We start from the raw sequence: 26,659 nt of genomic DNA, 5'->3' as shown, positions 1-26,659 counted from the left end.
CTACTCCTCAGAAATTCATACTGCTCCCGTTATGGGGGATGATGGAACACTCGTTAGCTTTTTGATCTCTTCCACAATCGTTACTCCATTCATCAGCCAGCCAGCTGGCTGCAGCGGCTCCCTTTGGAGTCCTTTTCCCTGACTAAGCAGTGCTGCCATAAAACTGCATTGTATCCGCTCGCTCTGCCCTTCCTCCACAGATGTTACCATTTCAATGGGCATACACAGTCCCTCAGCAAAGCTAAAATACTGCTCTGCCAAGTTCCTCTTGGCCAAGATACTTCCTGATGCTGATTTTTTTTTTTTTTTTAGAGCTCATGCCAACCGTGTACCTTTCCCACCCCAAGGACAGAGTGTCTTTGGTTTGCCCTGGCTGGCAGCCTGCCCGTATGGCATCCAGGTTTCTGGAGTTCAGCATGGTTTCCATATGATCAGATTAAATTGTTTGGGGATAATAAATGATTTATCAGTGCACAGCACTCTCTGGAGCACAGTCATTTATGCTCGACAAATATTTTGCATACAAAAATGAATGCAAAACCCAGAAATGTAAAACCTAACCTTAGGCAGAGCTATTTTTCTTGCACGGTGGAGTAAAGTAATAGTCTTGAATAAGATGTTCTGTATGAACCTCTACCCCATGCAATGAACTAAGTAATTTTTATCTGTCGTTCTCTATTTTTTAATCCCACTACCAATTAGTCATGTGAAATGCAACTGGCTCTGATGAAATTGCTCAAGAATAACCATGATCAGAATCCGGACTTATTCTGTATATGTTATCACTGCTGTACAGAATAAGCTAACCAAAGATATGCTTCTCTTTGCCATTCTCGTGGCTTCCTTAGTTCACGTGTCACGTTAATGGGACACTTTAAGAAGTTGTGTAAAGGGAAAAGAATTAGCACTCATTAGAGACAAGTGTGGTCTAATGAGGAATTCATGGGGAACGGCAGGATGAGCAGGGACTGCACGGTGCAGTGGTGGACGGGTGTCTGGGATGATTCAAGGCTGCTTACAGCAATGAACATCAGACTTACTGTTTTCTTGTAGAACGGGTGAGAACAAAGGTGCACAGAAGACAATATAAAATATTTATGGTTTATTTGTCTTTTCATAACCGCTTTATGTGGCTGGCATACCTGTGGGAAAACTGCCCTTATCTTTGGCAGAAGGAGATGCCCGGGAGCATTTGCAGGTGGGTTGCATCCTGCATGAAGTGTTTCAGTGAGCCGTGCGTGTGCACGTGGAGCAGGAGGAGAGCTGGAGGCACACGTATTAGGGTGCAGCGGCTCTGCAGGTGGGGCTCAGAGCACTTTCCAAAATACTTCCACTGCACTTACGCTCTTCAGCGGTTTTATCATTGATCCCAGGAGGGAAATGGGAGATTGAGAGGCTCAGAGAATGACATGCTCACTTTTCCTTGAAGGTGTTTCTTACCAATGGGGCAGACGTTGATTTGCTGTTGACTCCATTGTGCCTCTCCTTCACCTTCACCAGGGACCTGGCTTGCCGTGTTTGGCAGCCCAGCAGCTTTCCTAGGTGCGCAGTTACATCACAAGCACAAAAGTTCTTTCCAAGTAGTTGTTCCGTGGACAGAACCTGGGTCATTTCACACGTTCCCCCCGCATCTTCCCACACACGATTATCCTGGTCACCTCCTCCTCGTCCCTGCACCCACTCTCATGTAACACTGGCCAGATCTCCTCCATCTCCCTCACTGTCCCCCGGTTCCTTCAGCTGCACATCACGTTTTCACTGATTCCTCACTGCGATGCTTCATCTTCCTCTCATGCCTGTATATTTTTGGCAGCTCAAGAGGCAACATATGCTCCGGCGGGTTCAGAGCTACGTGTGTGCTGCCCAGCTTGCCAGCATGCACATGCTGTTCACGCAGCGGAGCGATGCCTCTTGCAGCGGAGGAGGGCTGAGCTACCCTTTCCTCTCCTCCTTCGGGGCACTCCCTCCATACTCTCTACTTTACCCAGTCACCGGCATTTTGTGATCCTTGTAGGAGTTAAATATCTTTGAGACTTCTACTTCTTTGGCAGATTTGGTAAAAATAGCCTGACAGCTTCAGAAGTCCTTGCGGGGCGGGGAGGCAGACAGGACAGGGAGCCGCTGCAATTGTGCAGCTCCAATTCCTTAGAAAAGCGAGCTAAAAATGAATTACATTGGAAAATGGATCCTAAGGAGCTGGACTCGGTACCATCGCCTTTTGTCTGTCTACCAGGCTTCGTCTTCTCTCTCTTCTTGAATTTAGATTGCAAGGTCCATGGGGCAAGAATTGTATTTTTGCTCTCTGTGTTCTCCATCACAGTAATAACAAAAGTAGTAACAGATGGAAATACACAGGATTTGACTAGAGTCATTCTCTATGGCAATTGCTTCTCACAAAATTGTTTTAAAAGCCCCAGCACATGGAGCCAGTGAACTCAAACTTCAGTATGATTGAAGGTCCTGCAAGCTGCCCCTTGACCTCTTCCCCAGCTGCTCTTTCCCCCCGCCCTGATATATTTTTTTGCCGCTGTGACCTTCTGGCACTCAGTATACCGGGTCTCCATCCCAAATCTGTTGTCATGGAGATTTGGTCCAGCGCTCCTGGGGGAGAGTGTGCCTCTCTCAGCCATCCAAGTGACAAGTCCTGAGTGACACTGCACCCCCAAGGAGCGCGGTCCCCAGCAAGATCTGCCTGCCACACAGCTCATCAAGTCTGCCAGTGCTGCTGGGGCATCATGTGGGGAATGTAATGCAGGGAAACTAACTCTGAATCCTTAAAAAACACCAGGGTTTGTCCAGATTTCCCTGCAAATCTGCTGGCTAATCACAGGAGGTCACCCCCTGGCTGGCTGCACTGCTACAGCATTAAGGGTTATAATGAAGTAGTAAAGCAAGAGAGGTTGTGTTCATAATGCGCTAATAACATCTCTAGGCTGGTCAGAAGCAAGATGGAGTGATTGAAACTTTGCTTTGATATTCAGCGCCGAGGGTGGGGGGTGAGGGACATCATAAAATAATGAATCAACATAATAGAGTTTAATTTTCTTCCTTGTTAAATTGAACAGTAGGATAAGTGATTGATATTCAAGCATGTCACGAGGGGACCAGAAAGACAGAGGTGTATTGAGTTTGCATGACAAGGTTTTAGGAGCAGGGGAGGGCTACAGGGGTGGCTTCTGTGAGAAGCTGCTAGAAACTTCCCCCATGTCCGACAGAGCCAATGTCAGTCGGCTCCAAGACGGACCCGCCGCTGGCCAAGGCCGAGCCCATCAGTGACGGTGGTGGTGCCTCTGGGAGAACAGATTTAAGAAAGGGAAAAAACTGCTGTGCAACAGCAACTGCAGCCGGAGAAAGGAGTGAGAACATGTGAGAGAAACAGACCCCCAGGTCAGTGCAGAAGGAGGGGAGGAGGTGCTCCAGGCGCCAGAGCAGAGATTCCCCTGCAGCCCATGGTGAAGACCATGGTGAGGCAGGCTGTCCCCCTGCAGCCCAGGGAGGTCCACGGTGGAGCAGATATCCACCTGCAGCTCGGGGAGGACCCCACGCCAGAGCAGGGGGGTTCCCGAAGGAGGCTGTGACCCCGTGGGAAGCCCACGCTGGAGCAGTCTGTGCCTGAAGGACTGCAGCCCGTGGAAGGGACCCACGCTGGAGCAGCTCGTGAAGAACTGTGGCCCATGGGAAGGACTCACGTTGGAGAAGTTCATGGAGGACTGTCTCCCGTAGGAGGGACCCCACGCTGGAGCAGGGGAAGAGTGTGATGAGTCCTCCCCCTGAGGAGGAAGGAGCAGCAGAGACAATGTGTGATGAACTGACCCCAACACCCATGCCCCATCCCCCTATGCCGCTGTGCAGGGAAGAGGTAGAGAACTCGGGAGTGAAGCTGTGCCCAGGAAGAAGGGAGGGGTGGGGGGAAGGTATTTTAAGATTTGGGTTTTATTTCTCATTATCCTACTCTGATTTGATTGGTAATAAATTAAATTAATTCCCCAAGTTGAGTTTGTTTTGCCCATGATGGTAATTGGTGAGTGATCTCTCCCTGCCCTTATCTTGGACCATGAGTCTTTTCTTATATTTTCTCTCCCCTGTCCAGCTGAGGAGGGGAGTGATCGAGCGGCTTTGGTGGGCACCTGGTGTCTAGCCAGGGTCAACCCACCACAGGAGTTTAGCTCACACAGGAAGAAAAGGCAGTATTAAATATCTAACCAAGACGAATAAATGAAAAACACTGAAAACAGTTAGGAGTAAGCCTGCTCTCAGTGGTTTGAAATATGGCAATATTTATGACCACTGTCCTGCAGGATATACATCAAATTAGCCTGTCTCAGGTGGCTAGTCAAATGAAAATTAAAATTTCTCTTTTTCAAAAGGAGTAGGCAAGGGCTATGATGCCAGATCACCATTTCCACTCTTGTGTTCCTGTGTTGAAGGTCTTGCCTCCTCCTTGCTCATTAAACCACTCCTCAGATCCACACAACTGTTGTTTGGCTCTGCCTGTAATCCAGCCCTCAGGCGACAGAGACTATTGCTGAGGTTTAGGACCTGCTGAAGCAGAAGCGAACTGGAGCTGCGGCGTTTCCCAGCAGCTCTGTTTCTGTTTTCATGCACTTTGGATACCTGCTGTTACCCTTAGTTTGAACCCAATAAATGTGATGTTTGGCAAGGGGACAGAAACAGATAACGCACAAGAAAGGGGCCAAGGGCTTGGCCGTCTAACTGCATGGCATTAGTCCGCGTTGGCCCTTGTAAAGTTATCCCTCGAAACAGAGACGCTTTGAACGCCGAAGCTGCCCCAGGGTTAGCTGGAAGCCCCTGAGGAAAGTCCCATCTCCTACACGTGACCCCAGCAGGGTGGCAATGCTCTGCCTTGAGCTAGCTTGTAATGCCCGAAGATGTAAAGTCATATCTGGCTGTTAATTACAGAGGATGGGGAGAGCTGTCTTGCTCTTTGCTGGCTGCGGACAAGAGGGACTTCTCAAGAGACTTTCTGGGCGTGCTTAACTTTTGCAACACAGACTGCAAGCAGGGTTGCATGCAGCAGGGAGGGATGCGAAGGTGCGGGCTGTGAAAGCAAAGGGCAGCACGCTTGAGAATGGCGCTGGTTGCTCTGGGTTGGGCCCGGCAGCGACGGTTGCTGTCGCTTTCTGCACCCAACTGCCAGGCCAGCTGGTGCCTGCTGGGTGCAGGCAGCAGGAGGAGGGTCCTGGCGTGGCTCCTGGGTTATCGACCGGGAGGAAGATTCTGTGTTTCTGTCACTTTGCAAGACTAGCAATCCAACGGACCATGCCCTTGGGGAGAAGAAGAGGCGTAGGTTTGTATCAGGCTGGTGTGAGAGCTCAGCAGCCCGCAGGGCTGCCCGGAGGCACTGGTGCGGTGTGGCCACCCTGCTACCTGCTCTCCTCGCACGCCTGTCTGCCCGTCTGTCTCCGCTCGCAGCGCACGGCCAGCCCTGCGGTATCCAGCAGCTTTCAGCCAGCGCTGTTTTGGCAGGTGGGCCATCGAGGTGCTTTATTTCTGGGGCTGCGGCTTGTCCTGTGCCTTCCCGGTTTCCTGGGTGGCCGTGGTGCCCTCCCGGCCCGGGAGCACAAGCTAACCTCGCCGTGGGTTGCTCTACCTTGTGCTGATTTTGCTTTCCCCCCTGCCGCAGATAGAGATGGGTTGATGCTGAAGGCTGCGCCGACATCTGTGGCCTCATTGCTATGCTGGATTTCTTTGTGTGTTGCTTGCAGTGTTCCCAAGTGAGTCACTGTCAGCGGGCGCGTGGAGCCAGGGCTGGGGTGGGTGTTTGGCTCTCACCTCCTCGCCTCTTGTCTGAGGCGGTGGCAGCTCTCTATTTCGCTGCGTGACAAATGGCTGCTGGGTTAAAGCCCTCTCCTGCCGGTGGGCTACACGCAAGCGCCAGAGAAAATGAGAGCAAGAAAATGCTGAGGTTTCTCGTAGCAATTACTGATTAAACATACAGTCTTTGAGGCACGGCTCCTGCCTGTATGCACGTGCTGAGCTCTGTCAGCCTTTGGAGAATGGCAGATCGCAGCCGCTGACGCGAAACGCTCTTCCCGGCTGGCTTAAACTCTGTAAAGCTGCTGAGTCTGAGGTTCTGCTTTGCAAAGGTGTGGAGAGAAGCAGCCGGGTCTGTTACAGGAGAAGAGTTGTACCAGTGGAGCCCTACCCGAAATGCAACAGCCAAGGAAAACCCAAGCCCTGACAGAGGCAGGGACAAGCGTGCCGTGGTGGAGGAAGGAAGGAAAGGCCACAGCCAGAGGAGCAGTGTGATTGTGAGAGAAAGCCATTGTGATGGGTTAACCCTGGCTGAACGCCAGGTGCCCACCAGAGCCATTCTATCACTCCCCCTCCTTCTCAACTGGACAGGGGAGAGAAAATATAACAAAGAGCTTGTGGGTCGAGATAAGGACAGGAGAGATCACTCACCAATTACCGTCACAGGCAAAACAGACTCAGCTTGGGGAAAATTAACTCAATTTATTACAAATCAACCAGAGTAGGGTAATGAGAAATAAAACCAAATCTCAGAACACCTTCCCTCCACCCCTCCCTTCTTCCCGGGCACAACTTCACTCCCGGATTCTCTACCAACCCCCCAGCGGCACAGGGGGACGGGGATGGGGTTTACGGTCAGTTCATCACATGTTATTTTCTGCCGCTTCATCCTCCTCAGGGGCAGGACTCATCACACTCTTCCCCTGCTCCAGCGTGGGGTCCCACCCACGGGAGACAGTCCTCCACGAACTGCTCCAACGTGGGTCCTTCCCACGGGCTGCAGTTCTTCACGAACTGCTCCAGCATGGGTCCTTTCCACAGTGTGCAGTCCTTCAGGCACAGACTGCTCCAGCGTGGGCCCCCCACGGGGTCACAAGTCCTGCCAGAAAACCTGCTCTGTGGGCTCCCCTCTCCACAGATCCGCAGGTCCTGCCAGGAGCCTGCTCCAGCGTGGGGTTCCCACGGGGTCACAGCCCCCTTCGGGAACCCACCTACTCTGGCGTGCGGTCCTCCACAGGCTGCAGGTGGATATGTGCTCCACTGTGGACCTCCATGGACTGCAGAGGGACAGCCTGCCTCACCATGGTCTTCCCCACGGGCTGCAGGGGAATCTCTGCTCCGGCGCCTGGAGCATCTCCTCCCCCTCCTTCTTCACTGACCTTGGTGTCCACAAGGTTGTTTCTCTTACATGTTCTTACTCCTCTCTCCGGCTGCCGAATTCTCTGTGTCCCGCAACTTTTTTTCCTTCTTAAAAATGTTATCACAGAGGCGTTACCACTATCGCTGATTGGCTCGGCCTTGGCCAGCGGCGGGTCCGTCTTAGAGCCTGCTGGTATGGGCTCTCTCAAACACAGGGGAAGCTTCCAGCAGCTTCTTACAGAAGCCACCCCTGTAACCCCCCCCCGCTACCAAAACCTTGCCACACAAAGCCAATACAGCCATGGAAGCTGTTGTTGTGTATATCTAAGTTAAAAAGGGGGTTGGAGCTGTAAGCAAAGCAGCTCAGGAAAAGCACTGTGTCATTATTATGGAAAGAAAAAAAGGCTCCTGACTCCATCAGTTAACAACCTCCATGACACCCAAATGTGTAACCTAAATGGTTTACAATGTTAGCCGTGGGAAAAGGTGCCATGTGATACCTGAAAATCCTGCTTAGGCATCGATGGCAATGCCTTTTGAGGGGTGGATATTCCTTTATCCCATCCTAGCCCATCCCAACACATCCCTCCTTTTTTTGTAGCAGTTCATCTTTGATTTAGTCTCATGCATGAACTAAGTCGCAGCAGATCATTGCAAATCTGCACTTATGTGAGAAGCGGGCACTTGGATGCTCAGGCATGTACAGCTTGTACTGCATCCTAGTTTAAATTCCAAGTAAGTAATGAGACAAAGAGTCACTGAACCTTCTGTCTTAAGGAGAAAAAATAACAATCCTATCTGCAGGTCCTTTCTGATATTGTTACAATGCAGAGGATTTAAAATACCACTGTTAACAACTATTAAAAGACTGTGGTTTCACCAAACGAACATCCTAAAAGCCATTCCCTTAGGGTGCTGCTCCAGAAGCAACCATAGCCAGCTGCTTGTCTTTGGCATTTATTTCTGTCCTATTTAGCCTTAGGGTAAGGCATTCAGGCCAAGACTGATTAAAGCAAAGGCCAGGCAAGGCCAGGAGCTCTGATAGTTCTCTGTAGGTGGGGAGGGTGGGCGGCAGCATGGGAGCAAGCAAGGACGTAACAACCCCTGGCTGATCTCTGCAATGACTGCGAGGTCCCCACCAAGCAGGTGGTGGCACAACATGGATAACCAGTAGGTGGATTGGGAAAGAGCTGTTAAGACCAATGACATACGTGAAGTTACGGTCTTGCATGATCACTGAATCAGTGGCTCAACAGGATGAGTTTATTTTTACAGATTGCTTGGGCAAAGACTACCCGATGAGTATGCACCATTTCCTGGCTCAGCTATAAAACGGTGTTAATGGCACAGAGCATATGACCAAATGATCAGCGAGGTGTGCTGGCAAGGCTCCTCTGCAGAGTAGTACCCTAACCGAGGATGTGCCTCTGACCCTCTCTGCCTGGCTTGTTTTGTGACAAGTGTGATCGCTCTGATCCTGCCATCCACTTCATGATGGCACTCTGGCCCTGTATACACACGTTCTTCTACAGCCTGCCAGCCCCTCCGCACTTGCGTCCTTCACCTTGGCACCCTTCCAGGAAGCCTGCTCCTTCCCCTTTGCTGGAAGGCCACTCTGATGTCGTCTTTCTGAATTAAAATGAGTTCCATACTCAGCCAATAAGACTGAATCAGACACCTTCTTCATCAGACACCTTCTTCCTCACCTTTTCTGGAATTTGAGTTTTGGCACAAAGTTCCCAAAATGTTGTTCAGGTCCTCCTGAACTCGCTCTTTTGTAGACATCCGAACCATGTGAGTCATGCTTTTGAGTTACTCTTTTCTAATGATTTTAAACATTCCTCTTGCTTCTGTGCAAGTGTCATGAAAACCTTCTTCCCTTTTCCTTGCTTGCTCATTATTTTTTCTGTTGCTTCCACCCACTAACTAGTGAGTGAGAACCCTTCAATCTCAGCTGCTTTTCTAATCCAACTTTTTCTTCTCACCTTTGTAGGTCACACTCTCTCTGCAGGGACGTGAGTTTCTTTCTCTTCCCTTCCCACCTGTCCCCATGTTGCATTTATAGACAGGTTGGCTGAAAGAAAGGTTTAATATAAAAGAAATTGCCTTGCATTATACTGAGAATGCACTTGGGCTTCGATAACGCAACAGACCAACAGGGTGCAGTACCACACTGCACGCTGCTCCTCCCAGACACAGCACATACATTGTCTCTTTATATGATCAAAAAGTAATTTTCCAGTTCCAAAACATGAAATTCAGTTGGTTCTCCCCAGCTTAACATCTATTTCTTGAGCACATGCTAGCATTCTTACCTAAATGAATTTGGATTGCGCATAAATAAGAGAGGGCACATGGAAAAATGGCTTTTTTTGTACAGCCACTTAAACCAAACAGTTTTTACCTGTTCAGTCAAAACCCTCACAGTAACAATTACCCACAGTGTGTTTTCATGGCTATGGAGCCTCAACAAATAGCCGTGAGTCTTCAGATGAGACGTACACATGCTGGCTGCAAAGGGGATTTAAAGTGATCTCTTATAAATAGTTAATATCGCGTAAATGGAGTATAAAGAAAAAGAATTGCTAAGCAGGAGAGATAGAACGGTATCTTCCTTATGCACGGCACTTGCAGTCAGTCTGAATGCTTTTCCTTTAACACAGTACACTAATTTCACTCATGGCTTGCCATTTCAATCTCCCAGCTCTGCTAATATGGCTGCCTGAAAATTAGAGGAGCTGCAAGCCCATGTTTGTCATTGGCATTACAGGGTGCTGTGGAGCAGTGTCTTTGGCTGCTGTGAAATGGCACGGGTCCACTAAAAAGCAAAGAAAACCTGTCCTGTAAACCAAGGCACTGCTCCCTGTTTACGGTCACGCTATAACCTGCTTGGCGTGGCTGGATTCTTTAGTTTTCAGTCCGAAGGTATTTCAGTTTCCCTTGACAATGAGAACAAACAGCCCAGTGAGCCTGTGTGTGAGCTATCTAGAATCTAGTTCCCATGTAATATATTTTTTTTTATTATTCATCTTCCAAACTCTGAAGGCTAAAACTGCCTATAAATCCCCCGAAAGGATACGCAGAAAGACCAGGAATCTGGGGGTCGTATTCTTAAGAGGAACACTCATTATTCCCGGGGCAAGTGGAGAGCCCTGCGGCAGTGAGGGCAGGGACCAGAGCTCCCGGCCGCGGCAGCCCTTGCGGGTGCTGGTCCCCGAAGGCAGCGTGGCACTGCCACACACCTGGGGGTGACGCTCCTGTGGGTTCCCCCGGTTCTCTGCAGGGAGGGGGCTGTAGAAAAAGTCTGATAAAGCACCATTTTCTTGCCAGGCAGATGCAACGCACAAGGAGCTGTAGATAACTGTGTACCCGGGGCTTCTCTCACAGCTGTAAGATGGGTTTTTGCTACCTTTGGAGGAGGAGATCTTCCTCCGCTGTTTCGCTGGTGCGTTTGGGTTGGGCACAGATGCTGAAGATCAGCCCTCCCCTTGCACAGCCCGCTTCTGTCTCTGCTCGTGCCCGCAGAGGACCTTGGGGAGCGGGGGGGTGCACCCATGCAGCTACCCCCACAGTCAAAGCAAGCTGCAGGAACGCAGTCTGGAGCAAACAGTCCTGAGCTTGTGGTTTTAGGGCTGGTTTTGACAGAAGCTGAAATGCACCTGCTTTGTGCGGAGTCACTCCTAGTTAAATGGCTGTGCCGAGAGGAATCTCTATTGCTACTTTTAAACAACCACAGGGAACCCAACCTTCCTCAGATATTTCCTTCATTTTTAGGTTATGCTAAGAAGATTCTGTTAAAAACCTCTTAAGAGAGAAGGAGAATGGTCATTCCTACTAGCACGCTCAGATACTTGCAAATAACATTATCTCCCCCAAATTGTTTTGTTCTGTTTCCTTCCTGACTTCTGTGTGACAACATTGGTAACAACAAGCAGAAGACAAAGGACAAGGAAGTGAGAGTTCAGTTCTTCAGACACGAGATCATCCCCAAGGAGAAACTGCCTTTATTTTTGTAATCTGGCTTCCTTTTCTCCTCTAACTTATCTTCAGCTGCCCATTGCCCAGTCACTGCACGCTGCTTGAAGCAGAAAGAAGCCGTATAGAACAGTTACTGTTGTCTCTCCTCGTATCTCCTGGGGTCACAGACCTTTCCTACCATTTTTTGCCCTACTGCGCAACATAGACTACAGTCAGCAAAACTTGCCGTGGGACTAAAAGAGGGAAACAAAAGCATTTTAGAAAAAAACCTGTTAGGGACTTCTGTGTTGGCAGTATTAGGAAGTTTGTTTATCAAATTGATTGTGAATAGTGCAGGTGGAAGTAGCAGTGACGGTGAGAAACACCAGTGAGCATCGGCCAAACAGATACCAAAGGGGAGAAGGAGTGGGGAGGCCAAAATCTACAGGAAAAATCACTCATGGGGTGTTCTGATGCCTGAAAAAGCTAAAACAAACAAAAGCCAAGCCTGTTGCTCACACCTCTCTCCCCCACTGAGCAAATCCATGGGATTCGGCAGAGAAACCCACCCAAAGATGCGGGCAAGGCTACGGTGGTTCTGGGAAGGAGAATTGCCACGGAGAGCTCCTGTCAGCACCAAGGGCATCTTTGATGCTGAGGAAGTATTTAATTGAGGAAGATTGTGAGAACACAAAAGTAGGATTAAAAGGCTCTGAAAGCCTTTTAAAAGCCTTTGTACTGTTTCTAAAAAGTGTTGTGCCTTTTATCTTCAGCGCTGTCAAACCAACCCTTCAAAAGATGTAGTTGTGGAGTAGAAGTGGATTAAAATGCTACTTAAAATCCATTCTGTTTTCTGTTAATTTGCGCTTAATTTCTGTCTTATTCAGGTGCATCCAGGTTATGTTTTCATGCTTTTGTTCCCCAACGCTGAGTGTAAAGTTACCCTTACCAAAAAAAGGAGGCTGGTGGTGGTTTTTTTCATCGCAAAGAGCTACAACATTCGGAAATGAGCAGAATATTATGAAACTTGTGTTAAAGCTGTGGAAGTTCGTGTCACCTTGTCCTTTACCGTAATGCTGAAGCATTTGTGCCTGTGCTGGTGCCGAGCTCCCTTTTTGCCAGCAGGGAGGGGGAAGGCCAGCAGCTGGGAGCTGGCACCAAGGTTTGCTGGATCCGTGTGAGCGAGTGCTTCCTCTGTCCCCTCAGCTTTCAACACAGCGCACACAACTGTCCCCTCCAGAAAGACCGTCTACGCCTTGCAGCTTGCTCATTTCTCCCTAACAGCGCACTGAATTTCAAGATGAAATGCAGATGCTGGCAAATGTCAGTTTTAAGGCGTGGTTACATTTTCTTCATTAGCTGTGTTGCTTTTCAGTGCCTTGCAACAAGATACCGGCTTTTTAAAGTAGGTTCCTGCCAATGGCGGGCTCAGAGAGCAGCAAAGGAAACCTGCCCTCATGTCCTTCAGGAGTGGGACCCTGTGCCATAAGCTTCTCGGCTGCATGATGTGACTTTTCCCCCTCCGAGCAGGGTTATGTACCCTCGCCCTGCTCCGACCACAGGGTGTCTGGGTGCTCCCCGGTCCTTCCCCAGACCAGGCAGCAGTGAACTGGGCTGCTGGCATCTGTACTGGGGCTCAGTCTAATGAGACGGGGAAGTGTGGAGATCAGAATAAGTGACATGGGAAATACAGGTGTTGATGAGCTGAGAGAAACAGGTGAACTGACAGATACCGTCACGCTGTGCTCGCTGCTGTGGTGATACCATCGAGAGGCTGGGAAGATGCCTGTGGCCTGAAAAGGATGGGCTCTGCTTCATGTTATTTGGCTTTCCGTTACTGCAGGCTGCCCTGCAGCGTCTGATTGCTGATGACAAACCACTCTGATCTCCCTCCCTGTTGCCAGGATTTTGCTCAAAAACTGTAAAACGCAAAGGGGGCTTTCAGGCCAGTAACAGCAGAGAGTGACTGCAGGAGCAACACAAATGACTAGGGCAGGCCAAAACCCAGTGAGGTACCAAGCTGAAATATTCTACCTCTTTCTTTTCTTCTTTTTTTTTTTTTTTAAATATATTTTTCTCTGTGATTGCTTATAAGAGATTCTTCCTTTTGTTCTGCTTAACCTTTGACTCCAGCCCAGCAGTCCTTCAGGGAGATGCTTCCTTGGCTTAAACTTGACTCCTGTGTAAACAGTGTCTGCAGCGCTGACATCTCCAGCCTGGAGGTTTGTAATGCAGAATCCCTGAATTCAGGAAACATTGTGCAGTATTTGCTAATTCTTGCCTGTGTCAAGGCATGTCACTCACACTACATCCCAAGTAACCTGGATAAAACACGGAAGCGGTGTCTTCTCTTGAAAGCTATTTGGATTGGAAATAAAATGCGTGAAACTAAAATGAGCGTGCCACAGCAGAGGGATGAATTCTGCAGTATTCTGGATTTCCTGCATGAATCATTTCGTGTCTGTGTGTTCCTCTTTTGATGACTTGGCAGAGCAGAAGGAATGAGTCGCACGTATTTAAAACTGGTCTTAATTCTGCTCTGGGTTTCCATCAGCATTATGGTTTGTGCAGCAAAGTCGTTCAAGTGACAGTGGTTTACATGGAGGATTATATTTTTCCTCTGATTTTAAGATTTCTCAAATGGCCTGTCCAGCACAGGGTAATATTCACGTCAGCAGAGAAATGGAGAGATTATGGTCTCTCGGTTTATTCTATTTGCACTGCCTGCGGTAATAAAATGATGCTGCAGACATGAAAACGATGATCAGTTGTCTGTGTGACCCTGTCTATGCCTAGGCTTAAAATATCTCATTTTACTAAGAAACTGGACCACCTGGAAGGGCAGAACAGACAGGAACCAGATCGTTAAAGATACTATAGTAGATTATTAGCTAATTTTTGTATTTGTTCACCAGAAGGGAAAATTATTTGAAACCACACCTGCAGACACACAGCCATGTTTTAAACCAGCTATCACTCTCCTGCCTTCAGAAGTTTGTGCCAATGAACCGAGATGAGAATCGGCCTCTCCCTTGCCGCAGCCTGAGAAAAAGACCATTAGTTTAATACACCTAAAGCAGAGCCACTGTCTCTGAGTCTTGGTAGTTATGATGTGTTTATTTTAGGATTTGAGCAGTTTGATTGTCTATGTACTTGGCCGCCAAATTTCCAAAGAGATTTCTGTTGTACAGAGAAGTTAGAAGCAACCTCAGCTGTGGTGCCTCGGCCAGGTTGCCACGTGCACTGCCTCGTGCGTGCAGCCTTCAGTCTCGAGATTCAACTTTTAATTGCTTAGGCTGCAGGAGCAGTGGTCTCTGCTGTGGCCACGAAGGAGCACATTCTCCTCCGCGTCTCCACAAAGCTCTGCTGTCCCCCAGAGGGATCTCAGACTGTGTGTAAATCAGCTGGTCAACCTTCCGCCCATCTTACAGTATTAATCAGAAAACCCATGATAGGCATGCGCTCTGTTAGACTCATCCCCTTCGCTATTTTGAAAGAGCTGTTTGCAAACTTTCCAGCACTATATTTCTCTGCTGAAAAAGCAGACTAGCTTAGACCCAAAGATTCTACAGGGAAAGGTCTTATTTTGACATCATCTTAATTTTCCAGAGAATATTTTGTCTTCCTTTTTTGATGTACCTTTCTTTTTTTTAAATAGTAGTGCATTTCAGTAATTAAACCAGTTATCAGTTCTCAGCTGGTATGCAAACTGGCCCACTAGTATTTTTTAAATGGGCAGCAAGCAAAGTTTTCAATAACCAATTGTCAGTTCCTGTCTTTATTGTCATTTATTCAATTCCAACTTTAAGATAAAAAGGTGAAAACAAAATGATTCTGACTGACCAAAACAAATTTTTAAAAAATCTTTCATTTTCTGCCATGCAAGCAAAATAGTTTTCATAATGTCATAGTTGCCACAAACTGAAATCACCAGCTTGCACCTAGTCCTTGTGTGGTGTTGGTGAGAAGATGCATGGAGGGAATACCATGCAAATTTACTACAAACTATTATATAAGATATAATATGATAAAATGAACATGCTTTTATTTGCCTGCTGAATCCTCTAAGAACCTGTTCTAAGTTCTTATTTTGCTACAGTGACTCAGCTGTCTCTGGGATTAAATGGCTCCTGAAAGGTGAGTTTGAGGAGTTAAATGATGAGTTTAAATACCTAAAAGGCAGATGCATGCTCAGCCGCCCCTTGTGATTCTTTCCCTGGGTTCTCTGTGCTTTGATGCCTCTCTGAAAGTGAAAAAAGTAGCAATTCCCCATTTCACAGGGAGTTTACGCTGTACCTGGGTATTCCAGAGAAGCAGCACCAATTTGCTGGAGTCTTTCTAGCAGCAGGTATTCGTGCCATCAATACACAGCCATGGCACACTGAGGCTGCTGACTCTGTTGGGAGATCTTGGCTTTGCACCCACCACTCATAGCAGTTGCAATATCTTCCACTTCACATGCGGTTTTCAACTTCTGAAAATGTGCTGCAAAATACGTACGCATCCCAAAGAAGTACACTTCTTGGGGTGTATAGTCTACTAAAGGCGTATAGTCTTATTTAAACATCAGGTGCCTGACAACACATGCAACTTAGCAGACAGCCGCTGCTCCAGAGGAACCGATAGCAGATGGTGCATCTTCCACTGTGCTAGCTGGGAAGCACCAGACTCCCCTTCCCCAAACAAAGGGAAGACTCAAAGTTAGGCTGGCTTTGAGACAGCCCTGGGCAAGGGTGCTTGCGCTCTGCGTGGAGATGCCCCTGCCAGAGCCTGGGATGGTGCCCAGCCTTTGGTGCTGCAAGGGGCAAGAGCTGGCTTGGAAAGTTGCTGGTGACAGGCGGCAGTGCCAGGCGGACCTGGCTGGGCTGGCCAGTGGCACGGTGGGGGGACAGACGGCATGACAGTCGGATGCACTCTGGGGCAGGGGGGGTGGTTTAGGAAAGGTTTTGATTCCCTTTTCTTTTCCCAGGGTGGATGTGCAGCCTAAGATGTGACATAGCCCTCCAAATGGGGCACATGGGTTGCAGGAAAAAAAGATTAATTATGTTCAAGAAAAAAATGTACCTCCCTCTAACACTAATGCAGGCACTTGACTGCTCTGGTCTGTTACCTGAAGCACGCATGCGCAAGGTTAGACTGTGAAACATGGCTATACATCACCACATTTTTCCAACAGCCACGCTTCTTACCTGATCAATATTCCAGATTCAAGTTTCTGTAACTGCCTGCAGAGAATCTAATTTAGGCTTATGTATTTCAACCAGCTCAGCTAGCGTTTCAGAGGTTTCTTATGCATTATCAAGCTGGGATTCTATTTTTTAAGGAAAAAAGAAAAAAATCCTCTCCATCTTTTTAAGGAAATTAGGTTCCAACTGCTACATAGATTTCCAAGTAACTTCCTTCTCTTGCAGAAGTAGGCGATAGCCTAATAATACTTCTAATGCTCAAAGAAACTGGGAACAGGCAAACCCACTGCTGCCAGCAGTGTCTGGGCTTGTAAGGGGTTTGAATATGTGTGAGGAGCCCGAAGCAAATGAAGTGAGAGGCCAGAACTCTGGATGCTGGAGCTACAAATGCTTTTTTTGCTGGTGCTCCCATGGCTCTGCTTCCCTGTGAAGAAAGAACACAATGTTCAAAGGAAAAAAAACTTCAAAAGAGGCAGAGGTAGACAGTGGACCCAAACCTGAAAGGAAAACATCACAGAAAAGGAAAGGCTGGCACAGAGCCTGTTTCCAACAGAAGGGTTTCACAAGCAGTCATCCAGGCTGCCCCTTGCCTCACTTGTTTTCCTGATTTGCTTCTGGCCTTGTAGAGCCTCATTTGCAAAACAGCAGTCTGCAAAAGGCTGTGTGGTGCACCTAACTTGCATGTCTGATCGCTGGAAATGCCAGATTTTCAGGGTATTCACAGTAATCGAGCATTTAACTGAGCCCCGCTGTTGTACATGAACTTTTGAGTGCAGCCCTGGGCGGATGTCAGGGATTTTTCTCATGTCTGTGTATCATTTCATGTCTCCAACCATAGCAGGCTGCTCAATGGGATTAGTATATGATTGATTCTTAAAAAGGACTTGACGAGTTAAGGTTTAACCTCTGCCTCCCTGCCTGTAGGCAGTGAGAGCAGAGGGGTTATTTCTGGAATGGCCCTAGCACACCCTCTTACTGTGAACGAAGCTTTAAAGCAAGGATGTTTAGTTGGCACAAACTTCTAGCAGACCTTACCTTGTCCTTTCGCTAACATGCAAATCTTTTTAATGGCCAACCCAGTTATGATATGCACAATCTTTGTAACATGCAGGCACCATGCAAAAATTGGCACAGCTTGAGGAATATCTACAAGGCATAATACCATACCCTACAGTTCTTATTTGGAGGTAGCTTGGTGTTTTTCTACAGAATTGCCTTATGCCAGAGACATGGACCCTCATGAGTTTTGAGTTGGAAAGGTTTCCAACTTAAACTCAAAGCAGACCTGGGTCAAGTCAGAAAAAATGTTTGTCTAAAAAGCCTACAAACGCAGCCATGTTTTCACAGCTCTCCTAGCAGAACAGCACAATTACTGGAAAGTAGCAATGACTTGCCCTGCACAGATAATGGAAGTTACATGTAAGTGTAAGACCCCGTGCGTTTCACCGAAGTTGAAATTGTGGGGAGACGATAAGAAGTAATTCCTCATTCCCACTAGGTAACTATGGATTTGCATTCAAATTCCTTTGCTCCTGTTGAGCAATACCTCTATTTGGAAAAGGAAGATACTGTACAACATCCAGTTAGCATCAACAGCAGAGTGTGGTCCCATGGGAATGCAAATGAATGCGTGTTGGAAATAGGAAAAGGTTTTCAGTATAATATCCTAAAATCAGTTGCTGCAAAGAGACACATAGTGAGTAAAAATGGCATGCAGGTGCTGCCTGATCCTGAAGGTACGCCTGGGATTCTTGCATGATAGTGCACAGTATCTTTACCACTTGGCAATGCTGGTGAGCTATGGTATATATTGCTTTAATGCCACTATATTTGAGTATTTTAGCATATTTAATTCAAAGATCTCAAAAAATGCACCATAATGCTTAAAAATGCCTTTCATCATCACAACCAGCACAGTTGGCTCACCACTCAGATTCACCCAAGCATGAGTGCTGGAAATTGTGAGGAGAACAGTGCTAGCCTCCCTGTTTGATTAATGGGTTTAACAAGTGCCTTAATGACTTCCAGGTAATTCTGGAGAACAACTTTCCTTCCAAGGGCATGGGTTTGCACTAGAATTTTTACCAATTTTAAGACTTCAGCATATAACGGTTAGACTTTCACATTGCAATTACACTACCCTTCGAGTCCCTGCTCTAGGTGAATCCAACAACTTCTGTAAACATAGAATTGTAGAACTGGGCTATCCTAGAAAACATGAGCATAATACATTAATGAAATAGTTCAGGGAGGGAAAGATGAGGTTTCTGAGAATATTAAGAAAGTATCATTTATATGCCAGCTGGAAAACTGTATAGAATCCTACAGTGAAGTGGCTGAGCCTAATTATAAATTGATGTTAACTGCCCATGGAGGATGAGAGAATGCACTTAACCAATGCTTGAAAAAAGGACCTGGGAGCTAATATTATCATTAATTTTTTATATTATGCCAGAACCTAACTCAAAGCAGAAAAGGTACTCGTGATATTTTGGCTCTCTGCAAATACATATGGATGTATTCCTGATGCTCAGAGCCCAGGACCAAAATAGGATTAAGATGCGACAGGGGGGAAGGAGAGGGAAGCAGCAGCAAGAATGTGATAATGTTGTTTGTATTGGCTAATGTAGCATCAAAACTTCCAAATATTTTTTAATGAGAGCCTACTGAATCATTAAACAGTCATCCTACTTAGTCCAAGACGATAACCTAAACCCAAGGATTTAGGAATCAAACACAGAGTTTCTATCTAGTTTTTAACACCTCCATCTGACTTACATCTGACCCGAAACAGGGAATCTGGGCAGTCACTGCTCATACACGCAGGGCACTTTTGGGCTCTGGTCTCCAGAGATCCTGTCTCTTCCTTAAGGACATGGCACCCACAGCAGAACTTTTCAGCGTATGGGGGTGCTTATCAGTGTGGGATGAAGAACATTAACATGGAGTCACAGGACACTTGCAAAAGAAAAAAAAAATATTGGGAAGTTAATATGCAGAAATGAATAGAAAAAAATAATTTTCTTTTTTTAATGTAGTCTTTCCCCCAATACTTCTCTCTTCTAAACAAACAGTCTTATAAATAAATTCAGCTTTTTTGCTTTCAAGTGTAGGAAAAAAAGGCTATCATTAATCATCTTTTCCAACACTTGAGGTACATTCAGTGAGCTCTCTAGAAAAGAGAAAACTTACTACTTTCTCTTTATGTTTGTTGGTTACTTTATCCCTTAATATAAAATACTTGCCAAGTTGTACATATGGAAAACCTGATTAGGATAGGATAAGTCTCTTTGAATTAAAAGAGATGGCTGAACACCATTTATACAAAAAGGCTCTTTAGAAAGGTATCAATAGATTAGACTGATAAATAGATTCAGTATTTTTGAAACTCTCAAAATTTGCTCTGCAAGAAGACATGTTTGCCAAATTGCCTCAATGCAGGAAAGAAAGTCACATTGATAAATGAAGACACTATGCTGGACCAGGAACTCCATTTCAGCATTTTTCTGTAAATTGGCCAGCACAGACAACAGTGTTACTTTGTGACATTGTGTTAGACTGCTTTTGCCCTTCTCCCAGCAGTTTATCTAATGCAACTGCATTTATACCTTCTTTTTGTCCCCCTCTCCTTTCACTACAAAACCCAAAGTGCTAACACAGAAGTTGTGGGTGGCAAGCTTCTGAGGCTGAAATAAACTGCCTTTCTAATGAAAAGGCACAAATATCATAAGAAATTTTCGATTCCCTTATCTTAAGAGGCCTTGTCAGTGTTAGGCAGAACAGCAAATGCAGCTGCTCGGCCTTGTATGCTCTTCTTAGATTGCATGACCTGCATTAAATTGCATTATGTTCAAGTGAGCTGGAGAGAGACTGTCTGACGTGTCCTCACAAAAATGAGATGAGTGCTCCAGGAGGCTGTTGAAGGAAAAAGAACTACCAGCAGATAATAATGCATGTGCTTGACTTACTAATCTGAGTAAAAATGCAAATACTTGTTAAAAGCACTTTCAAGCCCCCAAACCAAATTTCTTTTAATAGGCATAGGGTCAGAGAGACAAGAATTAATTCTGTGAAAATTAATTACAAAATATAAAAATACCTGACACTAAAAGGAGCTTCACTGATGGCACAAGATCTAAATGCCTCCCCCCAATATGCCTGCACTTGTGATGAGCACGTACATGCTCTCTCTGCACTCGTTGCCTGAAGAAACCACTGAGGCAGGGGGTAGTTCAGATTCCACGTCTTACCTTTCAGATGTTGGCCGATCACTGAAAACCAGTGAATGTGCACAGTGATTAAGGTTCTGAAATTAATCGCCTGGTGGCCAGGAGATGCCTCCAGACCAACTGTCAGATGGTACAAACTTTCAGCTCCTGAATGCAATTGAACTCCCTTTGAGCAAATGAGCAAAAGGTACAATCAATAATGCACAGAAAATAATGAATAAAAGATCCTCAGGTGTATCAGTGATTCAGAATCACTTGAGCTCTTCTTTAATATTACTGGACTGAACTGCTTGAGGAATTATCTGAGTTCAGTAACCCAGATTGGTATCTCTATGAACGTTTACTTCATTAAAAAAAAAAAAAAAAGGCTATGCAGCAGGAATGATAAGATGAAGCACCGCACAGCTGAGCACGGGGGCTTTCAGCCCCACAGCCCTTTCTGTCCTTTCAGGTCAGCCATCTACCTATTGTAGTCCATACATAACTTCTACATGACAGAACATATTTTTTCATAAAGCCTGCTAAGTCCCACTTACCAGAAAGTGGGACACACTTAGTCCCTTCCTTTCTTCTGAACTCCTAAATCTGTGGTTTCCAACCAGGCACTCCAGGGGCTGCTTCCAAAGTGACCAAGAAAAGCAAATTCGTATCCTGCGTGTGTGACTCTGCATGCGCCACAAGCTTCTGAGGGGTCTGTGCCTCCTGAAAAAATAGGGTCGAATATTCCTGCTCTGTGCTATTCCTGTGTAATCCCGGGAAGTTGCCACACTTCAGTTTTTCTACTTCAGTGATGGCAGTTTTGCCTATCTCAGGTGGAACTTTTTTCCTCCCAAAGGACACAAACTCATTTTTATTCTCTCTAAAGATTAATGAAAGTGAATTTGTGAACTTAAATTATTCAATGTTTTGAGAAAGCAGGCAGCTATTTGTAGTTTGTCCACTGACTCCAGCATATTAAGTGGCTAATTTCAGACGCCTTGCACGCCAAGCAATGTTCTCTGTCAAAATATCACATCTGATTTTTTCACAGGGAGTTTGTAGCATGCTCTGTGGAAGCAGCAGTTGTTTCTATGTTTCTTCCAATGTGTTAAATGACAGTAACGGATGCAGAGCCTAAAGCGGTCAACTTTCTAAAGGTAAGGTAGTTTGCAATCTGTCACCAGTGACAAAACCAATTTCAAATAGAAACAGAAACACTGTGTAGAAAAGGACAGGAGACACTTCTGCAGTTTGTTAATCGAATAATGGCAAACTTGTGGCAGTCGTTACGGCACGTGTGCTTTTTACTTGTGTAGCAATTACCTGCAAGGCTTGAGGAAGCTAAACAGTATTGACATGGGAGAGCTGCCTCGAGCCCCAGATTGTTGCTTATTACCACACCATAGTAGTGTAGTGCCGTAACCACGCTAACACTAAAGCAAGTCAGCTCTGGTCGCTGCTTGGTGCCGCAATTTCTCGGTGCTGATGTACCCTTCTTCTACTCAGGACCCAGCTCTGCGCATGTGTAGGAACTGCTGGTGCCTTTACAAGTAGCTCAGACACTGTGTAGCAACTCTTACCTACCTGCCCTTGCCATGAAATACAGAGCCCTGAGTTGGCACTTGTGTTCCCTTTCTAGTCCGCAGGGGCGAGCATCCTAAAATGAAGCCCAGACCAGTCAGCATAGGAATTGGGGAGTCAGCAGAAAAGGATGACGAAGTTTGCATTCAAAAGCCTTTTGCTCACTAGCATGTAATTGCCTCAATGAAGGCTGCAGAAATTCTTCTAGGTAAAATATGCAGCCCACAGTCTCCTCTGGAGGTTGTTTTCATCTAGTTTTAAATTACTGGAAGGTGTTCACTGCTTGCTTTCACGCTGTGGGCGGAATTGCCCTGTAAGAGCCTAGTTAGTACAGCTGCGCAGGAGTGGGGATCTGGTCCTGTCTCTTCCTCCGCTTGAAACGGTTTCAAGTATCTGCTGCACAGGCAGACCGATCTTAAACGTTTTTCAGTCTTCTGGATGTTTTACCACAGGAGAGAAAGGCCAGTGCAAGAACATGGCTCCAAAACAAGCACAGGTCTGCAGCCCCGTGCTGAGGGTGGTTAGCCTGGAGGGGCAATCCCTGCTGCGGAGAACAGTGTAAAATCCACAGACAAGCAGTCACTGGGGGGAAAAACCAGTCATGGGAACTGGCACCGTTCTACTTAACCCGATTTTTAAAGCACCCAGGCCCTTACTTGGATTTAGCCGGGAAAACAGAGATTTCACTGAAAATTAATCTGTGCACATGTCTGAACTTCCATATCAGCAGGCTACGGGCAAAGGAAATCCAGTAAGTAGTGCTCTAGTTGTGTTTTTAGCTGGCATAGTAGCTATTGCCCTCAAGGGGATGAGGGATTAAGGAAATTGGAGTCTGACAGTGAACCATCTGCCTGCAACCCCCTAAGTGACCTGCTGAGGCAGGGATAAAATTCTGTGCTCTGCTGCAAAGTGGAGAAGGGTGAATATAAACAATATACTCTTGGAAGGAGGAGTCAGGAGGGTAAGGGATAAAACTAGGTGCACCAGAGATGAGCCTGGGGGCAGCGTGCCGATGTTAGGGGTGGATTTGATGACCCAGCTCAAATGCATCTATGCCAACGCATGCAGCATGGGCAATAAACAGAAGGAGCTGGAAGCCATTGTGCAGCAGGATAGATATGGCTTAGTCGCCATCACGGAAACATGGTGGGATGACTCCCATGACTGGAGTGCTGCAATGGATGGCTACAAGCTCTTCAGAAGAGATAGGCAAGGTAGAAGAGGTGGTGGGGTGGCTCTTCATGTTAGGGAATGTTTTGACTGTTCAGAGCTACACGATTCTGATGACAAGGTGGAGTGCTTATGGGTGAGGATGAGAGGGAAAGCCAATAAGACAGATATTGTGCTGGGAGTCTGTTATAGACCGCCCGACCAGGTTGAAGAGACGGATGAATCGTTCTACAAGCAGCTGGCAGTAGTCTCAGAATCGTGTACCCTTGTCCTTGTGGGGGACTTTAACTTTCCAGACATCTGCTGGAAATACAACGCAGCAATGAGTAAACAATCTAGGAGGTTCCTGGAGTGTGTGGAAGATAACTTCTTGACACAGCTGGTGGGTGAGCCAACCAGGGGAGGAGCCTTGCTAGATCTGTTGTTTACGAACAGGGAAGGATTGGTGGGAGGTGTGATGGTTGGAGGACGTCTTGGGCTTAGTGACCATGAAATGATAGAATTTTCAATTCTTGGTGAGGCAAAGAAGGTGGTCAGCAAAACCACCACTATGGACTTCCGGAGGGCTAACTTTGGCCTCTTTGAGGCACTGGTTGAGAGAGTCCCTTGGGAGACGGTCCTGAAGGGCAAAGGGGTCCAGGAGGGATGGACATTCTTTAAAAAGGAAATCTTAATGGCTCAGGACCAGGCTATTCCCATGTGCCGCAAGTCAAACTGCCGAGGAAAACGACCGGCCTGGCTGAATGGGGAGCTTTTGCTAGGACTTAAGAAAAAAAGGAGAGTTTATCATCTCTGGAGGAAAGGGCGGGCAACTTGGGAGGAGTACAGGGATCTTGTTAGATCATACAGAGAGAAAATTAGAAAGGCGAAAGCTCAGCTAGAACTAAATCTGGCCACTATCATAAGGGACAACAAAAAATGTTTTTACAAATATGTTAACAGTAAAAAGAATCCCAAGGAGAATATCTATCCTTTAATGGATACAGAAGGGAACGTAGCAACCAGTGATGAGGAAAAGGCCGAGGTACTTAATGCCTTCTTTGCCTCAGTCTTTAATACTGAGTCCAGTCATCCTCAGGGTACTCCACCCCATGAGCTGGAAGGTAAGGATGAAGAGCATAACATACCCCCCTTAATCCAGGAGGAATTAGTTAGGGACCTGCTACGCCATCTGGACACTCACAAATCTATGGGACCTGATGGGATCCATCCAAGAGTACTGAGGGAACTGGCTGAGGTCCTTGCCAAGCCACTCTCTATCATCTATCAGCGTTCCTGGTCAACAGGGGAGGTCCCAGAGGACTGGAGGCTTGCCAATGTGACTCCCATTTATAAGAAGGGTCGGAGGGAGGAGCCGGGGAACTACAGGCCTGTCAGCCTGACCTTGGTACCGGGGAAGATTATGGAACGGTTTGTCTTGAAAGCGCTCACATGGCAACTCCAGGATAAGAGGGGGATTGGGCCCAGTCAGCATGGGTTTACGAAAGGCAGGTCCTGCTTGACCAACCTGATCTCCTTCTATGACCAGGTGACCCGCCTAGTGGATGAGGGAAAGGCTGTCGATGTTATTTTCCTGGACTTCAGCAAGGCCTTTGACACTGTCTCTCATGGCATACTCCTTGAGAAGCTGGCGTCTCGTGGCCTGGATAAGTGCACTATTCACTGGGTGAAAAACTGGCTGGATGGCCGAGCCCAGAGGGTTGTGGTGAATGGGGTGAAATCCAGTTGGCGGCGGGTCACAAGTGGTGTTCCCCAGGGCTCGGTCTTGGGCCCTGTTCTGTTTAATATCTTTATTGATGATTTGGATGAGGGGATTAAGTGCACCCTCAGCAAGTTTGCAGACGACACCAAGTTGGGAGGCAGGGTCGATCTGCTTGAGGGTAGGGAGGCTCTACAGAGAGATCTGGACAGGCTGGATCGATGGGCTGAGGCCAGTCATATGAAGTTTAACAAGGCCAAATGCCGGGTCCTGCACTTCGGTCACAACAACCCCACGCAGCGCTATGGGCTTGGGGAAGAGTGGCTGGAAAGCTGCCCGGCAGAGAAAGACCTGGGTGTGCTGGTTGACAGCCGGCTGAATATGAGCCAGCAGTGTGCCCAGGTGGCCAAGAAGGCCAATGGCATCCTGGCCTGTATCAGAAACAGTGTGGCCAGCAGGAGCAGGGAGGTGGTTGTTCCCCTGTACTGGGCACTGGTGAGGCCGCACCTCGAGTCCTGTGTTCAGTTTTGGGCCCCTCGCTACAGGAAAGACATTGAGCTGCTAGAGCGTGTCCAGAGAAGGGCAACCAAGTTGGTGAGGGGCCTTGAGCACAAGTCTTATGAGGAGCGGCTGAGGGATCTGGGGTTGTTCAGTCTAGAAAAGAGGAGACTGAGGGGAGACCTTATCGCTCTCTACAACTACCTGAAAGGGGGTTGTAGTGAGGTGGGTGTTGGTCTCTTCTGTCAGGTGGCTGGAGACAGGACAAGAGGAAATGGCCTCAAGTTGAGGCAAGGGAGATTTAGGTTAGATATTAGGAAAAATTTTTTTACTGAGAGGGTTGTCAAACATTGGAATGGGCTGCCCAGGGAAGTGGTTGAGTCACCATCCCTGGAGGTATTCAAAAAGCGAGTGGACAGGGTACTCCAGGGCATGGTTTAGGGGGCATGGTTAATGGTTGGACTCGATGATCTCAAAGGTCTTTTCCAACCAAAATGATTCTATGATTCTATGATTCTCACTCTTTTGGCTTTCCTTAGATGATGGGGAGGCTGTAACCTTCCACCACCACTGGAAAAGGAGAATTTCGCCCAGGGCAAGTTGCCACGAGATTAAAGGGCAGTTGGGTGCAGGACAGCTGGAGGACAGGAGAAGTGATGTCACCCAGACACTGGAGAAGGGAGAAAATGAAGACATGTCTTTCCCTTCTTCCCTGTCTTTGCAAGCACTTACATGGCTCTTTGTCATAAAAACAAGTGCTGCTCACTAGAAAAATACATTATAGTGTGACTTACTGCAGTTACTGGTTGCAGCAGTCAGTAACAGGAGTGAATTCATTTGGTGACTGAATCCATAAGCTGCCTACTCCTGGCAACTCCCGTTGAAATCAGGGGGAACCAAGGACCCTTGAAACCTTACAGGAGGTTTGAGACATCAGGATTCATCGGAGGGTGGGAGGGCAAGGAAAATCTCTAGGAAGGATTCATTAGGGCAGTTTTGTTCCACCTCTGCTGTTCTGTCTATTCCTCGGTATTCAAGTGTAAACAAGTTACACCTACTTTGTAAATATGCCTTCTAATACTTTCTGTGTGCTAAGTATTCTCAATGTCTCCTATTCCTGAAAAATTAAGTTTAATTTCAGAAAATAAATTAAAAAAATAATTTAGTTCATATTTTTGCAAGATTTCTGATTGTTCTGGGGAAAAAAATGCATTTCCTGGCATGCC

The 26,659-nt window shown here is 47.0% G+C and overlaps 1 long non-coding RNA gene across 1 annotated transcript in view; it reads left to right on the top strand.

The window, feature by feature from the left end:
• LOC128143601 (uncharacterized) overlaps nt 1-26,659 on the top strand; it is a 31,747-nt gene that overhangs the window by 2,256 nt on the left and 2,832 nt on the right. Inside the window, exon 2 of the long non-coding RNA XR_008235804.1 lies at nt 21,537-21,642. This is a non-coding gene — a long non-coding RNA (uncharacterized LOC128143601). The remainder of the gene's footprint in view (nt 1-21,536; nt 21,643-26,659) is intronic.

Source organism: Harpia harpyja, chromosome 6 (genome assembly GCF_026419915.1).
Source record: "Harpia harpyja isolate bHarHar1 chromosome 6, bHarHar1 primary haplotype, whole genome shotgun sequence".
Taxonomy (NCBI): Eukaryota; Metazoa; Chordata; class Aves; order Accipitriformes; family Accipitridae; genus Harpia; species Harpia harpyja.
The sequence above is the reverse complement of the archived record's forward strand: the minus strand, read 5'-3'. Positions and strand labels throughout refer to the sequence as shown.